The sequence below is a fragment of the Vidua macroura genome, chromosome 5, assembly GCF_024509145.1.
Source record: "Vidua macroura isolate BioBank_ID:100142 chromosome 5, ASM2450914v1, whole genome shotgun sequence".
NCBI classification, from domain to species: domain Eukaryota; kingdom Metazoa; phylum Chordata; class Aves; order Passeriformes; family Viduidae; genus Vidua; species Vidua macroura.
This window is the reverse complement of record NC_071575.1, coordinates 65,191,701-65,214,372: the sequence shown is the minus strand read 5'-3', so window position 1 is coordinate 65,214,372 and position 22,672 is coordinate 65,191,701. Positions and strand designations below refer to the sequence as shown.

The 22,672-nt window shown below is 33.8% G+C and overlaps 1 long non-coding RNA gene across 3 annotated transcripts; it reads left to right on the top strand.

Annotated features, from left to right (window-relative positions):
- Nucleotides 1-10,763: 10,763 nt before the first annotated feature.
- Nucleotides 10,764-21,914, top strand: LOC128807965 (uncharacterized). Of its 3 annotated transcripts, none has more exons than XR_008437330.1 (4): nt 10,764-10,978; nt 13,934-14,018; nt 16,742-16,830; nt 21,745-21,914. It is a non-coding gene; the product is annotated as an uncharacterized LOC128807965 (long non-coding RNA). The 3 variants fall into 3 exon arrangements; XR_008437332.1 differs by having other exon boundaries at nt 10,776-10,842; XR_008437331.1 differs by lacking the exon at nt 10,764-10,978 and adding an exon at nt 12,407-12,522.
- Nucleotides 21,915-22,672: the final 758 nt, after the last annotated feature.

The following is a 22,672-nucleotide window of genomic DNA, read 5'->3' as shown; positions in this document are numbered from 1 at the left end:
AAAAGGCACAACTGAAAACCTAGTAATACAAAAGCAGAACAAGAGGGAGAAGGGAAGGAAATTTCTATCATTCATTAATGTAATGCATTAAATTCTGTCTCTTGCAGCAGAACCCCCAGTAGAATCAGTTGTGTGGAGTCAGTGTGACAGACAGAAGAATTTGGTCAAATATTTATTTTTGTGCCTATTTTTCATTACAGTGAGCCATTAGAGACATATTTTTTCTTTTTAAGAAAAAATAGACTAAAAATTGCTTTAATAGTGAAATTTATGTATGCTTTTCTAACACTGCTATGTTAAATTAAGAAGGTTTCCGTGCCACCCCTTAAGTGAAATAGCAGTATTATTTAGTTTTCTTTAGGTCTGATTCCAAAAGCATAACTATTTCTGAATAGCACTACAGATTTCAATGAGGCAATATTAATCAGCCTGAATAAGAAGATCCAAAATCTACATCTTTAACTCAACCAATGTAAGATGCTCTATAATCTGAACTATAGCATAAATCCTTAAATTAGGTCTAAAAATATTGGTTTCCTTTCACTGCTTTCCTGGCAGTTATAATTCATTATCTATTCTTCCTGTGAAAAGCTAATGGATGTTTTAAATTCCTTAAACACCAAACCTGCAATTTGAGAAATAAATGCTAGTGGGTGGAATGATTCTTAATGCTTCCTTCCTCCTCCCAAGGTGTTGACATACCTCTACCTAGATGGTCACAAAATGTCTTTATTTCTTGCTTTTCTTGTTTTGTCTCTTCTTCCTGAGTTGTGCAACCTCTCATCCTCTTGTCATTTTCTTTGAATTTATTACATAATTGAAGAGAAGTCCTCCTGCTTTGTAGCTGCTCTTTGCTACTCCCTTCATTTTTTCAGACAGCTCAATTCCAGAATGCAGGTGTGTGGGTTTTATATTTTCCTTATCTCCCTTTTCACAGTAAGATTAATGAGAGAATCACTTACAGAGCTTTTCCAGGTAGCAAAGTAGTTGCTAAAAGAGAATAACAAATATATTAATTAAATTGTCTATTATTTAATATCACAATACTATTCAACTGCAACAACTGCCATCCAGACACTATTTTTCTAGAAGATGTATGTGTGTTTGAGTGATGTGAAACTATCTTTTGTCATAGTGAATCACCTCTGTTTTAAACTAAGCTGTTTTAGACCTTCCTAACCTCAAACAAACTAACGTCTTGCTAAAAAATAATGTCAAGTGATTTGTATAACTGTTTTATTTCTCATCCCACTGAGACCTTTATCTGCTGTATATATACACACACTATATTGCTCTGGCCTATGTTTTAGTGATTTCTTATTTATTCTGGATTTAAAAGATACAAAGAAGAAAATAGTTGCATAAACAACACCAAATCAAGGTGGTTCTCTCCTGAAGAAGTTGAAGATTATATAGGAGCATGTCCTCTTTGTTTTCTTCCAGGCCCAGTTTTAGGTTTATCTCCCTGCCTTCTCTGCCCTTTTTTTTTTTTTTTTTTTTTCCTTTTTCTTAATACAGTGATTAATCACCAACTGCTGGCACATTCAGAAGACTAAACCCATAAACCTGCAGAACACCCTCATTGTAAAAGAATTGTAAATTCATTTTTGGAGGTGGATAAAGCCTAAAGCTAGCTGAGTACCCATTTCCTACAGCAGTGATAAAACTCACCTTGCTAAAGAGAAGCAAAACCCTCATTGCCATTTTCTGCATGTCTGAAAGTGAGAGAAATGATGCAGCTACTGTCCTGTGCTTGGTGCTGTTGATGCAGAATGGGTTTACTTTGTGCACAGATATTTAGGCAGTTTAGGAAATACATCTGTAAGGTCAAATATTTGAGCAGTTAAACAAATCTTTCAGTTCTATTGTAGTGCTTTTTAGTAATTTAGGTCGTTTTGGGGAAGAAAGAGGTATTTTTTTCTGAAATTGTTTAAACATATTATTTCCTCAATGTATTTTATCTGTTTGAAGACATAAGTTATGTTCATTCTTTTCAGTAGTTTGGTGAACACTTCAATGACAACATTAAACTTTTTTTCTGCTGACTGACACTCAGTAAATTATTCTGGGTGTCCCCAAATTAATGTCCAAAACTTCTACAGCACCACTGGATGTTCTCCATGTGAAAATTCTAAAATCTTTTTGCATGTGTGGCAGTGTTTCAGGTGTTTAACATCACTACCACAATCACCTTAGTTCTGGAGTATATTTATTTCTTAAAATTTTAAATTAAAAGTCACAAGTGTGCTGCAAAATTTCTAGTACATTGGGGTCTACCTAAATGAATTGAAACTTTCTGTTTAACAGTTTGCTTATAGATGCCTACTCATTTGTATAATTTTTTAATATTTTTTCATAATTTATCCAGAACTTTTAAAATACTAATCCCATATACTTAGAGGTTGTTCTGAATGATTTTGTGAAGCAGATGGCTTAGGACTACTAAAGAAATCTAATTTACCATGAATTAATTTCATATTTTCAGAAAATTGGTTGGATATCAAAGTTACCGGAGTACTCTAAGGAAATTTTCAAATTCATTCTGATTTCATTTTGTGTTAAAAATATCTAAGTTATTCACTTGCAATAATTGGAACTTTTTTTCCTGTTTCTTTAACTACATCCTTTTATAGAGTAATTGGAAGTTTTGAAAGGTTAACAATAGCAGACACTAAAAACTGTTTTAGAGATTAAAATATCAATTAGAGATATATGTGTAACAGTATCTCAGGTGTTCTATGAATCCTGTTTCTGCTTTTCATTCTTTAAGGGTTTGCTGGCAAGCTTATCTCTGGATATGCAGCCTTTGTCTAATGGCCATTTTATGGCCTAGGCAAGTCATAATTGTAATTACCTTAAAATTTAAGGCTGTAAGTGTATTTTTTTTTGTGAGGAGTCCAAGAATCAAGGGACCTGATTTTAAAATATGATGGTTTTTGAAACACTGAGATATGCTAAATACTGTGCTGTGAGAATGATACAGGACTCATTCTTACTGCCCAGAGAGAATTAATACTGAGAACCTGACCCTCTGTGATGTTGATTATTTGGAGCTGGGGAATCCAGTTGAAAGGATATAGCTGCAATTTAATGTGATTAGTCTGCCATACCAAGTCATTGGATAATTGTAGACCTTGCAAGAAACTGCTCTTGTGGTGTTGATGTGCTCTGGCCTTTGGGAGCACTGATTGAAGACGGATGATGCGAGTGAAATAGATTCAGATAAAATTAGAGACAACCGGAGCAAATAGATGTGGATTTTCTCATTTTAGCACAAAAGAAACCTGGCTTAGGTGAAATGGAATCTGGCTGTAATATGCAAAAGCTACTTATCTCAACTCCCTCTGGAATATGTAACAAACATATGGAATAAGCTTGAGATTTAACCTCTCTACTCAAGTTCATATGACAGATTCATTATTTTCTGCATTAGAGAGATAATATCAAGGTTAAAATCTCCATTCTGATTAGCTGGCAAATGTGCACTCTTCTAGCACAGAGCATGCATTCATGTACAACCACTTTGCTGTAGTTGAACATCAATTTGTTTCATTCCTGTTGAGGAAGTACCACAGTATCATTTCACAAGAATTAAAGGCCTCAGTTTAATTTCTGGTAATAAAATTCTGAACTCTTGTTCATCACCCAAACCTCCCACAAAGCGTATGTTGATTTCACTGCTGTAATTCTGGTTTAGTCAGAGATTAGGCCAGTTTTGATTCACACATTCTATCTCCATGCATCTGTTTATCTAAGGATGGAATAATGCAAAGTTCATCACATTACATAGTTAATTTGATAGTGTAGATGTAAACCACTCGTGTAGCTCCATATGCACAGCCCTGGTTGAGTTAATGGAAGGTGTGGTTTGGAAGTAAAAGCTAATTAAATTTGGGTAGGTATTCAAAGTTTACAATTATTTATGCAACACTATAAAAAGGAATAGCAATTCACCCTACAATCCAGAAGATTTAACTTGCCTAAGTGCTTTTAAGAATCTGTGTCCAAGTCATTAATGGATTTTATTTATGTAACACATTATGAATTGCCTAAAGTCAATTAATGATGATGAATTGAGATGATAGCAGCATACAAACTGATCAGTGTTAAAAACAAAATCACATTCTTATGATAATCAGAACTTATATCTTGCTACTTTTTCCTTTTCCGTATCATTGCATCTGAGAGAATAGATTTCACAAAGAACCAGAATCAGGGTTTGTCCTGATTTTGTAATGAGGTGTCATAGCATTAGTTCATTCAACGTGCAGATCATTTGAATTCAGAATCAAAGAGTCAGGTATAGAATCATTGGTTCATTTGGGTTGGAAAGGACCTTTCAGGTCATCGAGTCCCACTACGTGCAAGCACAGTAAACTGTAATGGTAAATTTTAAAGTATAGATAGATTCATTGCTTACACTTGCTTAATTAAAATTAATAGTGATTAAAAGTTTCATTTTCTTATTTCAACTCAGAATAAAAATCAAGATTTCATTCTCTTGCATTAGGCATAGTGCCTTCAGCAGCAAATCTTATAGATCATTAGTTGGTAATGTCATATATTGTATTAAATGTTCTAATATGAAAATATTCCTCGTAAGGTGGAATATTGTATGGAAGGATTGTAGGAAGCTCCTTCTTTAAGTTGATGTTGATAGTCTAGGATGCAGAAAGAAAACATGGGAAATTTAGCCCAATTTCTTACAAGAAGAAATTGCAGATGACTGTGCAGCAAGATGGTTTTTTGAATATTTTCTTTTTTCACAGGCAGGCACACATAAACATATTCATTCACCCGGACATTTAAAAAAAAAAAAACACATTAAAAATAATAAAAATAAATATAAAAATAGGTAATGTCTAGAACCATCTGCAACTTTCTAAAAACTGTGAACTCTAGCTGGTGGTCATGGAGTCCTGTCAGAGAAGTCATCAACAGCCTGTGCAAACCCAGGAGATGCTACATCTGGTAGTTGACTGCAGTTCACTATCCTGTCAGAAACACTCTCAGCTAACGTAGTTATAACCAAACTTTAGCCCTATGAAAAATACTCTAAACTGATGATGGCCACAAGCTGGGAGAGTACAAGGGGAAAGGTCATTTAATAGTTTACATATTTTCCATGATATTTCTTTGTTTCTTTGATGGACATACAATGACCTTTTAGACACTGATTGGAACCCTTAATTGATTGTAACATTTTCAGTGCTCTTAACTGGTAGTCATCTTTTTGGGGAGGATTTTCTTTCTATGCAGCATATTTTTCAGCTTCTATTGGATCCTAAATGCCAGTTTTGAGTTCTTTGCTTTTTAAAAACATACATGTGGAATTTCTGTCTGTTCAAAAATTCTTACTGTACACAGGGCCTTGAAAACCACTCAGATCCATTCAAGCTCTTGAGAGTGACTGTAAAAACAAGGTTTATGAATAGATTCATAGTAAATTTTGGAGCACAGGGAAAATATTTTGTTTCATATGGAGCCTGCTCATAATTTATTTCATGTAAAGTCTGTTTCTCCAAAAGACATTCCTGATTATTTACTTGGAACTAGAAAAACCAGCATTTGTACATTGTGATTCCATTTGGTATGTAATTTCATTATATCTCTCTGTACCATCCCATTTTATTTTGTTAAAATTTTTTTGACATTGTTCCATCAGTGTAGACTGCTCGTTTTACTTTTGAATCAGTTTTTTTTTTACTATATCCCTTTTGCAGTTGAAACTATTGATGTTAAGATCCTGAAGCTCTCTCTATATCAGCATATTAAATATGGAGAGATGATTCTCTAGTCTGGAGTCCTGAGCTGCAGCAAAATACTTCCATCAATAGTAAGAAAAAATCTCAGTATCTTAAGGTCCTCGACTGTAAAATGCCAACTATAAATGTTACATTATCTTGTTGTCTTCTGAGCTATGCTCAGGAGATATTTGAGACAGTTCTAATTTTTCCATATCAAGTTTTGAAAATTTAACTGTACAATGATGGAACTTCCCAGTGCTTGGAAATGTTTCTTAGTACCATTTATTTTATCAGTATAGTTTTAGCTTTGGAGAGATTCATTTCAGAGATCAACAATAGCTAAGTAGGAAAAGCAATGCTAAGCAGTATTCACTGTGCATGAAACTCCTAAAAGAAAAGAGCATACACTTGCCTTCAAAAAACCTCACAGGTCCATATATAACAAAAGTTTGCAAACTGGAATAGTTACTGAATTATCTGGAGGTTTTCCTAACCTTAAATTCTTTATTTTTTTAAGTCACTATTTCTTAGCTACATATAGTACTTTTGAACATTAAAAATTAATTGCTTTGCTATAGATATGTAGAAAATCTAAAGTTTTTTACATTATATTTAAACTTTTTCTTGTTTCTCCTTTAAAATCGTGGGCTACTACCTTAATTTTTCAATTTTCATATTTGAATGTAAAACCTCAAATTTAAGCTTCATCAAATCAGAAGGGTTTCTTCCGGTGTTAACTCAGACCTGTGATTCTCTAATTATTTTCTTGCTGTTCACAAATCAAAAACTATATCCCATTGCAAAATAAGAGGGCATTTAGATTTTACACCATTTGACAAATTTTGTGCTTTTTGGGAAAAAAAAAAAACAAAAAAACCCAAAAAAAAACAGGGACATGCATTTCACGTAAGCATTTAAAGATCAAAAGCTTATTGTTGACAAAACACTTCTCCAAATCCCAGATATGAACATTTAAAAGTAATTTAACAAATAAACCTTTGCATTTCCTTCACAAAACATGATTTTTTTTTTTTTAATTAAAGGGTTATGCTGTTTTTATTCTCTCTTTTCTTTATTTGTGACACACATAGACATCTGTAAAAGGTCTTGTATTAAATTCTTTCTTTTTGAAGCCAAACACAAAAGTCCTCAGCAAGACTGGGCTTTACTCTATATCTCACCAAGCTTCAAAATGTTACTTTATGACTTTAAAATGAGTTCCTATAATTGTTTGTGATATTCTGCTTCTCTTCATTCTTATTGCAAGGAAAGATGTAAGGAGAACTTTGCTTAGATATGACTGTAAAAAGGAGAATAACAGCAGTAAAGGTTATTGAGGTTAAGTATGAAAGCCCTGTACATTTTGCTATACCAGTACTTATCTACAGTAATTGATATCTTCATAAATTAATTCAGATACAACTAGAATGTGAAATACTTTTTTTTAAAAAGACCTTATTTTATACAACCAATAAGGTTCACAAATTTTCATCTTCAGTTTTGCATTTCCTTCAGATAATAGTACTAAATTAATATAGAAAAAGGTTTGTAGCTCTAGATGTAAGCATGTTTTTCTATGGAAAGGAAAAGAATAGTAAACCTAGTGTTTCTTATGAGCTATTCTAAAACAATCAAAACTTTATTTCTAATTCTAAAGTCATATTTCTTAATTCTAACTTTACAAAACTGAATTATTGTTCATCATTTTTTTGTTACTGCTTTTAATGTGTTTCAGCAAACTGCCATTGCCAATTATGTAAATTCAGAACAGATACAAATAAAGCCTCACAAATCGCCATATATTAAATCTAAATGCACAGTAAATAGAGATAGTACTTAATAAGAGAGTAAATTTGGTTTCACACTATACTTGTGGCTGAAAGACATCTTGGTAATGATTGAAGAGGTGCAGCACATATTCTGCTTTATCAACTTCAGCTCAAAGACTTTTTCTGTCCTTGGAGGGTACACTGAGGAACCAAGATTCTCATGAACTCTGGGAAGCCTCTCCAAAGGCTCCAAGGAGAGAATGGGCTAAAGTCTCATAGGGTCAGCAAACATAACATGGATACATTCAAAATTATTAGTACACTTCCAACACATTTTTAGAACATTGAGTAAAAAGAAAGTAATTTCAGGGTAAAATGAAAAGATTGGGGTATGTACTGAGTCCTTAATGCCAAGGCTCATAGTGAAATAGGTAGAGATGTCGAAGACCTTTACATTGTCCCTGGGCTTTAATGGGTTTTCTCTACAAAGATCTATTCTTCCAATAGATCTCTGATGAGATGGTAACACAATCAGATCCACAGAGTAATTACTTCTCTCTCTGGAATCCAGAATGCAGAGTGAATATGGTGATTGGTATTTTTAACTTTCATATTCTGTTGCAATTTTAACACCCTTCATTGTCCTAAGATTACACATTTTTGCTGCTGATGTTTATTTTTTTCCTGAATCAGGGCACTGACCCTGATATTATTCAATACCTTGATGGAGGGCAGTATCACTCACCCCATGGCCAGGCTATAGGTCAATTTCCTGTGCAATGTCACTGATGATATTTTCTTTTGTCTTATTCCTTCCTCCCACTTAAATGCTGAATACACTAGGTCTGGAAGTAATGCATTAAATTTGGCCTCTTAGGCTTGATGGATCCAAAGTACACCAATCCAAAGGGAGTTATAACGCATTGTAAATCGTAACTATCTTGAGAAAGAGGAGAAATGTGTAAAATTTGTAGAAGACATGAGTTATAGCACAGTTATCTTCATAGAATCAAGTCCTCTTGAGTATATTTTTTTACATTATTTCAGTGTGAAAGCAACACTACCCACATCTAATCTGAAATGCATGTAGTTATGTTTTAGTTTTATTTCTATTTCACCCACCAAAAGAGGAAAAAATGAAATTTTGACAGGGTCAAGAAATGAGAACTATATTGAGATTGAAAGCAAAAACCTATGTCCATAGTGAATTTAGATGCACAATTGAAATATATATGTAGTTATTTTCAGTATAACTCTTATCTACCTATTATCTATGGTTTTAATATTCCAGTAACTGCTGTAGTTTGAGTGTATATATATATATATATGAATATATATATATATAAACATGTACATATAAATATGGCCTGAACTAAACCATAAACCTACTGCATGAATTTACCTGCATTGAACCTATATTATTGAATGACTTTTTTGTTACCTTGATTTGCTAGATTAAAGGTGTCTAAAATGCTTGATGCACTGATTTCATACTTCCTCAACTGGATTATGACCAGGTAAGAAAATGTAGAAGAAAAATAATCAGATTCTGTTGCAATCTGTTTCACAAGAAAAAAGTCACACCTATTGATGCTTGTGTGATTTTATCATTATTTATTTATTTAGGAAAAATAAAGCTGTTTTAACTAAAACTTACTTCACTGTATGTAGAATGTGGAAATGTATGTGGAAATAATATGGGGGGGCACTGCTGTCTGGATAAACTTCATTGTATCGGTGGGAAAATATTACAAGGTAGAGTCAAAAACAATTTATCTTAAAATTTGGTATAAATTCCACAAACAAAGCATGCAGTCGTCACCAGAAGATGTTGAATTCATGAATTTCAGTTCTCTTTTTTTAGTTTTTAGGCAGTGATTCTTTCATTCATAACCCCAGAAGGGTAAATAAAAGTCAGAAAAAATGTGATCAAGTGTACAAAAAGAATTTAGTTCCCTGCATGAAGTGTCCTCTCATGCCTTAAAGCACATATATAAACAGACAAACATGAGTCATAGCTGATAGGTTTTTTTCCATATAGTAAAGATAAGGTAGTAATGATTATATTTCCGTTTTAAATAAGGACTCACCCTATAGGACAGAAAAAGAGTCACTATGATTATCCAGTGCCTCTTTCAGTATTCTGTAACCTTTTCTGCTGCTCTGATTTTTTTTTCTTTAAAAAATCAAAGTCTTTCAAAAATACTCTCTAAACTCATTCTTTCTTTTTGTTCCATGTGCTTGCCCTGTTGGCAACATCGTTCTATTAATTAACCTTTACCAACCTTTCATAGATCTCTTTTCTGAACTTAAACACCAAATAAGAAAACTGTTCATGGAACATTTAAGGGAGAATTGACTGAAACAAAAGCTTGACATTGTTTTCAGTAATGAATTTTACACTGGAGTATTCAACTGAACTTGAGGAGATTTAAAGCACATTCTAAGTTGTGTTACTGAGACACAGTGAAATGCTTTGCTTTAGCAGCTGTTGTTTACACCTGAAGCTATTGTACAAATCTAGGATCTCATCAGTTTGGGGGTTTTCTCCCATCGTTTTCTTGATTTCTTTTTTTTTTTTCCCTTCTGACAAATGAGGCTTTTATAAATTAACTCAGCTGGTGCACATTTGACCCCAATTTTTGAATGTGTTCCCTGGGTCAAGTACTTTTGTGTGTGAAAATAGAGTCATTCACCCCACCCTGAGGCAACCAGAGTACTCATGCATTCAACTTACCATCAACACATTTTTAATCGTAAATAATTTTCTACATGTTTAATCTAGGCAAACAAATCATGCTAAAAACAATTACAAGCAATTACACTTTATTTTCTAGCCTCTGCTTACCATGTTAAACTATGTACTGAATAATAAATTACAAATTAAAATCTGTAGAATATCTGGTATGTGGGTGTTTCAACATGTTTAAGTGAAAAGTTATTTTACTCTGAAAAACACAATTAATCTTACCCCCTGACCTTTATGTAAATTTAAGAATGATATTCTTGTATCTTTACATCTCTGTCTTCCCCACTTTGTCTTATCAGTTCCTTCCATGGCTGGAAGTTTTTCTTCCTCCACCTAAGTGCCAACATATGGTTGCATTCTGTAACATGAACTCGTGGCTAAATCTATGAACTCCATTCCTTGGTCTCCACCTTTGGGACATCAGTAGGTGGTAATCTTAGCAACCTGGATGTGATATCACCATTGTGGCATTTTCATTGACACTGCTCTGCTATAGAGACCCCTTTGCCCCCCAAGTATAATTCCTGAAGAATTAGCCTCTCATTACACACCATTAAATCTCTTGTCACTCAATCCTGTAGGTTGATAGAAGCATAGGATATGCTGTGGGGGCAAAAGCTCCCCTAAGAGTTAAACTTGGCACTTCTCTGCTTGGTGATACAGACTCTGGATGGGTGGTCCCTCTGGATCTCCTTTCAATAACAGGTTCACAGGTAGACAGCAGCTATAGACGGGATTAGAAAGCTGGAATTCAAAAACTCCCAAATTTTATGAGATTTGAAGAGCCAACTGTATTATTCTTATGCTTTGTAAGGTTGGCAAGGTGAAAGAATTGCATTTGATAAGAGAGTAGTTCTTTATTTATTATTTTAAAATATCTAAGGAAAGCTTCCCTCCTGGGTGGTTTGCCTTTTCCTAACTTAAATTTCTAGTTAATGTTTGAGTTGCCCCTTCTATCCTTCTTGTGGTGATTTAGGTTTGGTGAAATCTAAACAATGTGTTTCATATTTCTTATATGCCAAGAGGGACTTTCAGGGCAAGGCTGAAAGAAAGCAGTGCTTTTGGTTAACATCTCCCATGAAGGCAATATATCTAGAATAACTGTCCTGGGAAAAGCAAGCCAAAGAAATTTGCTCAGCTGTAGACTGACTGAAGAGCTCAACAAAGTGATAAATGGTTTACCTTATCTGAGTACTGAATAATGTCAACCTGTATACAGCAGCTTTGATAGTCATGCAAATTGTTATCACATTTAGGTAAAGAAGGTAAAGAAGAAAGTTCTTCTAGGAATGTAAACATTAAAAATGTTCTCTCTACCTACAAAACACTAGGGATTAGGGTTGAATACTAAGAAACAATCGTGTTATGAAGTCCTTCTGGAATTAAAAATTTTTAAAAGAAATTTTAAAATTTCAATAAAGATTTTTGTCCATGTTTCAAAACACTAAATAATCAAATAGTAATAAGATAATTGACATAGAAATTATCAGAGAGGGGTGAGACAAAAGTTTCCATGCTTTGTTCATGGTATCATCAGGAGACGGTAATTTAGGAAGCAGTTCAGACAGTGATCAAGAATTTTTCAGAAAACCTAATCAAAATCATTGTTATAATTTGAAATAAACCACAAATTTGAAAAGCAAATAAATTACTTACTTTTGCATTTGACTGGCAAACTATAATGACATTAACAAAACAGCCCTACAATTTTGAAATCTGTTTTTACAGACATATTTTATTTAAACTGTGTTTAAAGTCTGCAATAAATCTCCACAGAAGCTGAAGAGAAATAAGAATCCCAATTTAAATCAAATAATCCAAGGATCCAATATCTAATTGACCTTGTCATGGGTGGATTGACTTGGACTGTATCATCAGTATTTAAATGCATAATTTATAAAAATGAATAAAAGAGATATTTATTCACCTTAAAGGACATAAAATAACCTGATAAGCAACATTCAGTTTTTTAATGCTGATTCCTGAAGAGGAAGGGCACTCTTTATCATCTCCTGACTTGCAGTTTAAATTAGAAGATCATACAGCCCGCAGAAACCCTCCCATACAACCCCAAAACCTCCCCAAAAAACCATATGCACCCCTGTATTTCCAGATTCTGTTGCCTGTTGGCTACCCCAGTTGGAAACAGCCTTTGGAAGAGATTCCTTCCCTTGAGGTATCACGATCATTTTTCAAGCACAACCACTTGCTCTGTCTGGAGGCTCTTTGATTCCCTTCCAGCCTATCAGCTGCAGATGTAAGGCATCTTTTCAAAGCATGTATCAGCACAATTCTTCTCCTGGCTTTTCACCTACTAATTGCAAGCAGGGAGCAAGTTCTCCTTTTTCAAACAAAGCCACAATTTTTGGATCTTCCCTCAGTATAACTATGGCTGTGGAGCCATGTACTGCATAAATTGTGATCGTGATAATGTGACACTTTCATCTTAGCTTGAAATAGCATCTGTCTGCTGCAACATCTTTGAAATCTTGATAGATAAAGGATTCAGACCTGGTTTTAATTATCATCTTATGTACTTGGCAAAGGTTAATATTTTGCATGGGGAAAAAGATCAGGCTATAATTCCTGAATTTAAAGCAAGAAGTCCAGAATTTCTATTAACTATGACTTTCAATGCTAGAGAAAACTTAATTTTTTGAAATTAATAATTTTACATATATTAATTTATTAAATAATTATTAAATAATTAATTTAAAATTAATGTTTGAGAAATGCGGAAGGTTTTTTCCATGGCTTCTTCAGTTTATAAACAGAGGTTATTTATGCTATGAAACTAGGAACAAAAATAATTCCATGATAAACACAAAAAAATTGTTTCAAATGCATTTCAAATTCATTAATGACCTAAAGTCATGGTCCCAAAATTAAAGGAGTTACACTAGCTCTCATTTGGCCATATTTTTCTGGCAATCCTAACTTGATCAGTCCCAAGCATACAGAAAATCAAAGAAAGTTGTAAACTCACTTTTGTTTCTTCAACTGTTGCCAATTATAGGAAACAGGCAATTAAATCTTACTGTGTCATAGTAATACTGGTCATGTCCTAAAATATAGCTTCACAAGATAATTTTCTTTTTATTTTAGCTTTCAACATGCCTTAAGTATTAGGCTTTGGAGGTTTTTTTAGTATGATTATTTTTTTGCCAGATGATCTAGATCAAGTACCTATTCATGGCCTGGATAAGTATTGCATGGCATTAGTATTTTAAAGAAATAACAAACCATAGGTAAGAAAATACAAGTTTATACAACAGAAATGTAGTTTTCATAGAGTTGCAAAAATCACACGCTGAGTTAATTTTGCTGTACAAAGGTTTTTTTTCTTAAAGTTTACAAAAATCATGAGCCGTGCTTTTAAAATGTTTTTTGAATTCTTATGGAGTAGAGGACTAATAAAGTGAGTGACTGATGTTGAATTCATAGGCTTCTGTTGTGGGTATTTTGTTGGTTTTTTTTTTTTGTGTATTGGTTTGGCTTGGGTTGGGGTTTTTTTCTTTGTTTGTTTGTTTGTTGTGGGTTTTTTGTTGAGTTTTTTGGGGTTTGGTGTTGGTTTTTGTTTGTTTGTTTTGTTTAATCAATATCTCTCAATACTCAGTCATCATCCAGACAATATGGCTTTCATAATCCCTTTCTCTAATCTTCAAAAGGAACCAAATGGGAGCTAAATGGAACACTACTATCATCTTCTCAGTCTCAGCAGAGAGCAAGGAACAATTTGACATAGAAAATGAGGTATCTTTTATTTTGTAAAGATGATCTGTCCTCATTTGAAAAGAAGATTTCTAAGAGTTTAGTGTGATCAAATTGGAATCATCATCAAATTACTTGTATTAAAAAAAAAATAATTACTACAATATGGAGTGGGTGGAAGTACTAATTCTTACACAATTTAGGGTGTAATATGATGTCTTCACTCCAAACCTTCAAACTGACTGGTATCATAAGAAAGTGATACCATTCAGAGACTATGGACTATTTTTAGATGATTATAGTAGGAATGTTTGTGATCTATTTGCTAAAGAGCTGTGTCTGTGCTAGGGTTAGTTTATTCTGAACATGGAAAAAGCTCTTTAACTGAGCAAATATCAAAGTTTTTGAGACACTTTTTTAACTCTTCTGAACACACAAAACAGGCTTATTCACTGTGGCAATTATCCAGTCTTTGTGGTGTAGAACACAGGGTTGATGAATTCTTTGGTTTCCAGATTTAGCTTGCTTCCTTTTTTGTGTTTGTCTCAGACTTCTACATGAGCAAAATCATATAATTCAGTGATTTTAATTCTTTAGCTTTTGATTTTCATTAATCCATCTTGTGTGATATCATACAGAACTCACCCATAGAGTAATTTTTTGTTTTATTTAAAATGTGGTAGGTGTTTTTTGTGTTTTCACAGAAGATGTCCTTGGCTGGCTGACAGTTTATTTGAACTGTTTTAACTACTGTGTTAATAAACAGTGCTACTTGCAGATCATGGCAATATGCTTTGCATTTTCATTCCCTGTTTTTGTGTTATTGAGACAAGTAATGAAAACAGTATATGGGGCTGGATTCTAAGCACTTATTTTTAACTACTGTTTATGGCTCCAAATTCATTCCTTGTGTAAGATGTGCCTAGAAAAGCAATGAATATGGATGAGACTGACCCATGTTCCTATATTTTCACATAATTTCTGCAGAAGACAGTTGTCTGTGCTGGTCTCTGTGGGAGAACTGTATCACATGTTAACTTTGAAAGAGGATTAAAGAGATGATATAATAGTTTTTCTAACTCTAGTTCAATGATACTTTATGATGTGATTATGAAGTGAGCTGCCAAAAGAGAAATGCATAAGGGATGAGCTTTTAAAGGAATAGCTCTTGTTCATACAGTTTTTCAAAGAATACAGAAAAAGAAATCACATCACTTCATACGTACACATTAATTCAGGAGAACACAAGCTTCTCTTAAATGCTGGAGGAGTTTTTAGATTTTACTATCCATATTTGCTTAAACTTATATCTTTGCTTAAACTTATCTTTCCAAACACTAGGGCAAGAAAAGTCTCTCTCATATATTAACATCTGTTTCACTGCATCTAAAGAGTTTTTTACCCATGAGCTATTAAATAGTTAATTTTTTTATCCATACAATGTGGTTATAAATTATTAAAGTCTAGAAAACAGGGACCTAATTAGAATAAAACCCAAACACAGGTAAAAAGGAGAACAATTTGATTGTTTTTCACTGTGATTTTTTTTTTATTTTTGAAGATTCTCCTCCATACTCCCTCTTAAATATTCAATCATTTTCCGTGAAGCATCTTTCATTAGTCCAGCTTCCTCTAAGGTTAGCTGCCACCATTCTAAGTGTAAGCTGCTAATGCAAAGAAAAATGATCATTCCAATTGTGTGGTCTTCTGCAATCTCTGCTGCGAGGCCAATAAGCCTGAAATAAGCATTTGCAAAAATGTGCTGCAAAACACTCCCCAAAGCCACTGGTGCCAGCTAAAAAGACATTTTTTAGTTTCACAGATAAAGAAAAGCACTTAAGGAATGAAAGGTTTAGTTTGCTGGTTTTCTGCTAACTAAAGCTTGGCTCTAATGGTGAATATTTCAGCATTGGCCTGAGCAACAGAAAGACATTTGACACTTAAACTTCCATAATAGAGCTATTTCAGGGATGAAGCTATTTTGTTTATTGCACAGTATGAAAATCATATGGAAATAGCCCTTCAGGAAACAATAAACAAAATATCCACATGCCATCAGTAATTCTTTACTATATTGTGGAAGTAGAACCACTCCACAATTATCATAGGCTTGCAGAATACCTAAAAAGTAATCTTTAGTTATAATAAAGTTGGCTAGTGTGATGATGTCGTGCAATATGGTCTAATTACAGCTAGAATAAACAAAATGATGGTTAATCTGGGCAAAACGTCCAAGAGTTTATAGGCTTTGGCTTCAGTTTTGCATTCTGAAGGAGCAGAAGCTTTCAACAAAGTCAAATGCTGCTGCATTTGCCCACAATTATCTTCTACCCCAGTGTATATACTTTGTGCAGTGACCTATTTTGTGCAGTAAAACAGCTTCTGCTGGCAGAGCCTGCATTTGGAGGATGTTCTGCCTTTTATGGGCACAAGCAACAATTTTTATGTGGCTCATGAGGAGAAAGTAAAATAGAGAGCTCCTGCACAGTGTTTTTTTCTCTCTGGTTTTCCTGGGTTGAGAAACCAACATTTCATTGAAGTTGCTAAGGTAATGTCCATAGACAACAGGCACAGTGCCACTAATACAGGTGAAATCTCAACCACATCCAGAGATGAGTAAGGGTTCACAATAGGAAAGATGCACTTGAAGTACTTTTTATTACTTTTTAGTTTATGTTTCTGTGGGGGGGGTTTGTTTGTTTGTTTGTTTTTGTTGTTTTGTTTTGAATTTTTTGTGTGTTTTTATGTTATTGTTATTCTAACAGGTCCTTCTGGTCAGACATGCAACGGAAAAATGGTAGAAGACATAAAATTAGCCTTTTGAATGCCATACCTCATCTCTGGATTTCATTAGGTAATAGAATTTAATGTGCAGTGGTTTATATTGTTTCAAATTAATGGAATTTAATGTTAAAAATAGTGTACTTTTACTCCATAACCTATGCTGAAAACACAAATAAAGCTTTACATCTGAAGATTTCCCATGCCCTTGTATTTTTGATTACCTCAATCACTAGTAGCTTACTTTTATTAATAGAAATATTTGAGAAAACCAAGAAATAATAACTAACAAATGTAGATTTCTTTTCATTCCTACTTACAAAGTAGCTAGAATTCATTCAAGCCATCTATAGTTTCAAGGATAGTATGTAAGATTATCCATCCTGTCACTATGTTGGCACAAAAGAATATGTTCAGAATATAATGAGCTTAATAATTTTGATGATAAGCAGCTGGTGATTTTTGCCATCAATACAAGAAGAAGTATCAGAGGGAAAACAAATGGGAAAAGAAGGAAAAACTAAAAGAAAAAATGAAGATGAAGAGTTTAATTATTTTTTTTTCATATGTCTGTTTTTTTTATCACATCTTTTTAGTGGTTTATACCCTGAATGTTGAGAAAGCAGCATACTTAACTGATTCTTTGACCTCTTAAAAATAATTTGTAGTTATCACTGAGGTCTATTCCTATTATAACATCAATGGGTACAAGCTTACAAGTAAAAAGAGTTTTATGTTCTTGTACCATTTTCATAATTTTTCATCTTTTCCCACCATGATTTTCATATTCTTGGATGTTGGGGTAAGATTAAAGGCTAACCCTCTGATGAACCTGAAAAAGATTTAGCCATTATGCTCACTACATGCAGAAGAAATTATAAATAAGAAAACAAACCAAATCAGATTGGGGAAAGGGTAAAAAAACTCCAAACAAATGAATGAAGCCCTTCCTCATCAAAACAAAGCAATATAAAAAATAGAAAAAGACCATCATATTTCCCAAATAATGACAGAGATGGTTATCAGGTGTCTGTAGAAAAAACTTATGTACAAGGAGGCTATGAAAACATTGATCCCCCTAAAACCTAAGAATTTTCCTATATAATTTAAATATTTTTAGTTATTAAGATTGGTAGGGATAAAATATATGTAATTGAAAAATTATTCAAATTGCAATCTGTGTAAGAGAGCAGACTGGAACTGTTGAAAGAGAATGATCATATGTTGTTAAAAAAAAATGATGCTGCAAACAGCAAAAAAGTAATAAAAATATAGCAAAATAGAATGATGGAAATTTAGAATGTATATATTTATTCAAGCACTGGCCTTTGAAAAGATATTTTATGGTGAATGCTAGATTACTTGAAAAAATAGAAAGTAATGGAATAGTAATATTTTCTCATTTTAGTGCAGTGGGGTTTTGTCTTTTTATACTAATTTAAAGAAATTATCTAGAATGAGAGTAAACCCCCTCAGGAACTGAATATAAGCTGAAGCTGCTTAGCAAACCTACAGATCAGATGCTGAGTAGGGAAATAATTCATAATCCTATAATTGTACATGAACACAGCTTTTTCTTACGTGTGGTGGGAGTCCCAGCTTATTTTAGCAATTTAAAATTTATCTTCTGATAGCACCTTGGGAGCCTTTTATGGTCAGTAATGGAGCCAAAACCCAAAGTATCTTAGTCCTCACTCTGCTGTATTCTCATTAGTGTTCATGATTTACTCTGACTGTAGTTTACAGCAGAGAGGAGCTGAGATAGTGTACCATTAAGGAAAATAATTAACGTTTACTTTTTTTGGCTTGTCATGACTATGTCTTTTGAATATATGAAGAGATTCCTTCCACCACATGCAACCTCTTCATCTTTCATGACCTCTCTGCAGCTTTGAACAGAAACCAGTACTTAGATGATTTAGAGAGTGTGAGGGGGAGATGGAAAAAGAACAACTACTGTAAATATAACTCAAAAATTCATGACAAACTGGGAAGTGAAATGATTCTGTGGTTTCAGCAGACGATGTCCTGTCTAGCAAAAAACTTTGTCAGAAGAAAGCTGTTACCACGTAACTTGTGGTAATGCCTTTCATTCAGTATAGGTTTCTTTGTTTGTTTGTTTCCTGGGGTTTTATGGGAGGGATGTGGTGTTGAAATCAGTTTGGATTTTTTTCCCCAATGTGGAAAATATTCATAGGCTGTCCTGCCTAAAGGCAGATGCCACTTAGTGTAAAACAAAGCTGGCCCAGACAATGGGAATACTCTTCCTGAATCAAATGTTGGCTTCAACTGAAGGTTAGCTCAGTTCTCACAGAATTCATAGAACACTGATGAATCAGCTCAAGGCCTTGGTTTAAGTGCACGTTAGCCACAGCAGAGACACTGCCTTTCTCCTTGCAGGGGTACCTTTAACTGCTAACAAAATTAAATTTATGTGGCGCTAAGGAATTTCCCATCTCCACATCACATGTGACGTTTCTTCCCAGTCATTTCCCAGAGAAATAACAGCACTTCTACGTGCTGGTCTTATCATCATCACAAGGTCAATTGTGCATATGTTGAAAAATTGCAGCAGAATACTAAGTTCTGTGGATCTGAATCTTGTTTTCTGATGCTGTTATTTTCTGATTTAATATTTTAATGAAAATTTATATTGATGGTTAATATAAGAAGATGTTTACGGTAGACTATTTTTGAAATTACCATAAATGTTGCATTCACTCTATAAATATAATTGTTTAATTTATAGAAAATATGAAATATTGTATACTTTATAAAAATAGGTTTCACTCGATTACTTGAATAGGATTATTCAGCTAAGGGAATGTGATTAATTGTATTGATTGATTCAAACTTTCTACATGAAGTAAAACTTGCAAGACTGGAGCAATATCCCAAATATTGAATAGCTGCTCTGGATGCTGTTTTTTGCTACCATGAATGAGTGGAGGCAGTTGAATTTTGCCCAGGTGTCAGCATGATGGTGACTGATCCAGTGCACAGCCATTTCTACAAAATAATCCAATAAAACCCTCTCTTGATGTAGCTCATAATTAGAAGCATGGACTCCTTTGCACTGCAGACATTAGCAAGGATAATTAAATAATCTTTTTTGCTACTGTCACTCTTCCTACAGAACTAAAAAGTAACCTTAGAGTTCAGATGCAGCAGTGTCTCTTTCCTCATTATTGCAAATGTGTGTAGACACAAAGCTGATAATTTTACTGACACATGTGCTTGCATGCATTACCCCATTGGTTTCATTACTCTGTGTACAGGAGGGGACAGGTGTGATCAAAGCAAGGGATCGGTAACTTGCTCTGAGTTATTTATGTTCTTTGAAACAAGACACTGTACTTTGAACAGATTTTTGTGGGAACAAGAAAAGCCATTTTTAAAAGTGCATTGTAGAGGGTAGAAAGAGGAGTTGTCTTTTTCAATTTGCCATTGAAATAATTTTAGTCTCTGTATAACCAGGAAAGATAACAAAGTTAAGCTTTGGATGTTGATCACAGGAGCAGAAAATTTCAGCTAAATTCAAGCTACTGATCCTAAACTTTGGGATTAAATCTACCTACAGATAACAGTTTAAAGGAATCCAACTTTTCTAAATTTCAGGTGTTTGTAATATTTTAATAAACGTAGAGTGCATGGTAACATGCAGTCTAACCACAGATTAGCCCATCATGCTTTAGGATAAAAAAAATTATTATTTTTTTTTTTTTTTTATTGACCTGAACCTGGAAGAAAGTGGCAAGTGGGTACTTGCTACAGATTTTGAACTATTATCAGTAACCATAATCTAGAACGAACTGTATTCCCTATGTACTTTTATGGTGTTTTTTCCCTAATTAAAAGTACATGCTTGATTAACCTAAATGAACATACCGACATTTTCTAAATACAGGCTGATGTAATTTCATCCCTGGAAGGTGAACTAGGATTACTCTATAAAATAATACATGTAGGCACAGATGAAACATGTACCAAACAAATTTTTCTGCCCCTTGGTATCTAACCAGGCCCTAAGGAATGAAGGTTGTATCTTCAAGTCTTTCACTGTTTGTAACTGGTATAAATGTAACAGGTTCAGCCTATCCCAGCATCTAATTTTTATATTTTAAATCACTTGTAAATTTATTTTCACATGTTTCTTCAAAACATCTGTAATTTTCAAGTATTTTTTTTATTAGTGACTTGACAACAAATGCTGTGAAAAGGCTTTGTTTGAAGAGCTCTTCTCTAAACTAATGTTTTAACTCCTTAGTTCATCTTGCTGTGATGTACTTCCCCATCCATGCTAAGAATCATACCTCTGGAAGGAAAATGAAATTGCACACGTGTGTGTCATACTACATGAAAGAAAATATAGAAAAATGTTACATATAAACTTAAAGTCCTTTACGGCATGTGATAGCAAATAATTCATATAAGGACTAATGAAGTTTTTTACATATATGAAAATTGAAAAATCAAAGATCTAGGGTTGGAAAATGCATGCTAACTTGTGCCAGTTATACAAGACTGGATGAAGAATGTATTTACTCAATCAGAAAATGTGACTGGTATTGAAAATGTAAAATTAGCTGACTAGGTTCAAACCAAATTAAAGCCAGCAAGCAAAGCACCAAAAATCCTAAGAACAGGGTACCTTGATATCAATATCAGTGTAAGTAGATAAATAATTTTGAAGAAAATATTCTTCTGAGTTTGTAGAAAATTAACTTGGAAAAAAAAATATGTCATTCTGATTCATTGTGGCAGAAGGCAGAGTGCTGGAGAAGAGGATGAGGAAAGAGATTTTCTCTATTGCTTGTAATGGCCTTTAGAAATCTACGGGGAGCAATTTTGTTTTCTTAAACTAACTGGTCTAAACTGCCTGACTGCAATCCTGACCTATCATCATAGTAACAGATAATGTCATAACACAGATCCATCACAATTTATTATCTAAATATATTGCATATCTTTTACTCTTTTCTCTCAGTGTTCTCCAGCAGTCTGAAGCTGCTTTTGACGACAGTTCTGGAAAATGAAAAAGTCGTGGAATGTGTGGGAACCAAGAGCCTGGGACACTACTAAACTGTCATAACTTGAAAACTGTGTCATCTGTGAAATAACACATGCCCCAGTTTATATTGCACTGTTTAGATTAAAGCATAAACTGTAGCACATGGAAATTTCTTCCTATGCAATGTGTGCCAGTGCCTAGGATTAAAGCTGGAAGCTCAACTCTCCAAGTCTGGGACTACAAACCTCAAAATCCCACTCAGACATCACTTATCTCTCCTCTTCAATTTAAAGAACTGATTTTTTTTTACACTAAAGTTCTCCCAATGCTTTAAGTTCCTTCTCAGTATAATTCAGAAACTGGATCGCCCATGGTGCTTACCTTGTACTTGTGTTTTAATTATTTCATTTTATTTTGTTTGACTAAATGAATTGTGAATTGAAGACTGGAGTTCTGAATAGGAAGTCAGAGTCTGTAAATCTTGTAATGTGGATATAGTGAACCAACTGGTAATAACTATATATTATCAGGGAAGTCTAGTGATAACTTGAACAGGAGTTAGAAGTAGAAAAATCGGGTTTGTATTCTTATCACCAGTCACTACTTTATTTGTGTCTCTGGATAAACTGCAGAGGAACAATTTTTCACAGGAGCCAAGTTATAAAATGAAGATGAGAGCACTTCTCCACTTTTGAAAAACTCTGTGAGGTCAAAAACACAAGAAATTTGCAAGTAGTTTGGAAGGTGACACCTCAGGTCAGGATTGTGCATTGTGCATTCTTAGATGCTTAGAAGGCAGCCTGATTTTAAGTACTCCTCATTGTCAGGCCTCGAGGTAAAGTTTTCAACAGATAATTATGGCAAAAATTGCCCAGCTCTTTCTCATTCTGAGACTGAGAATTAG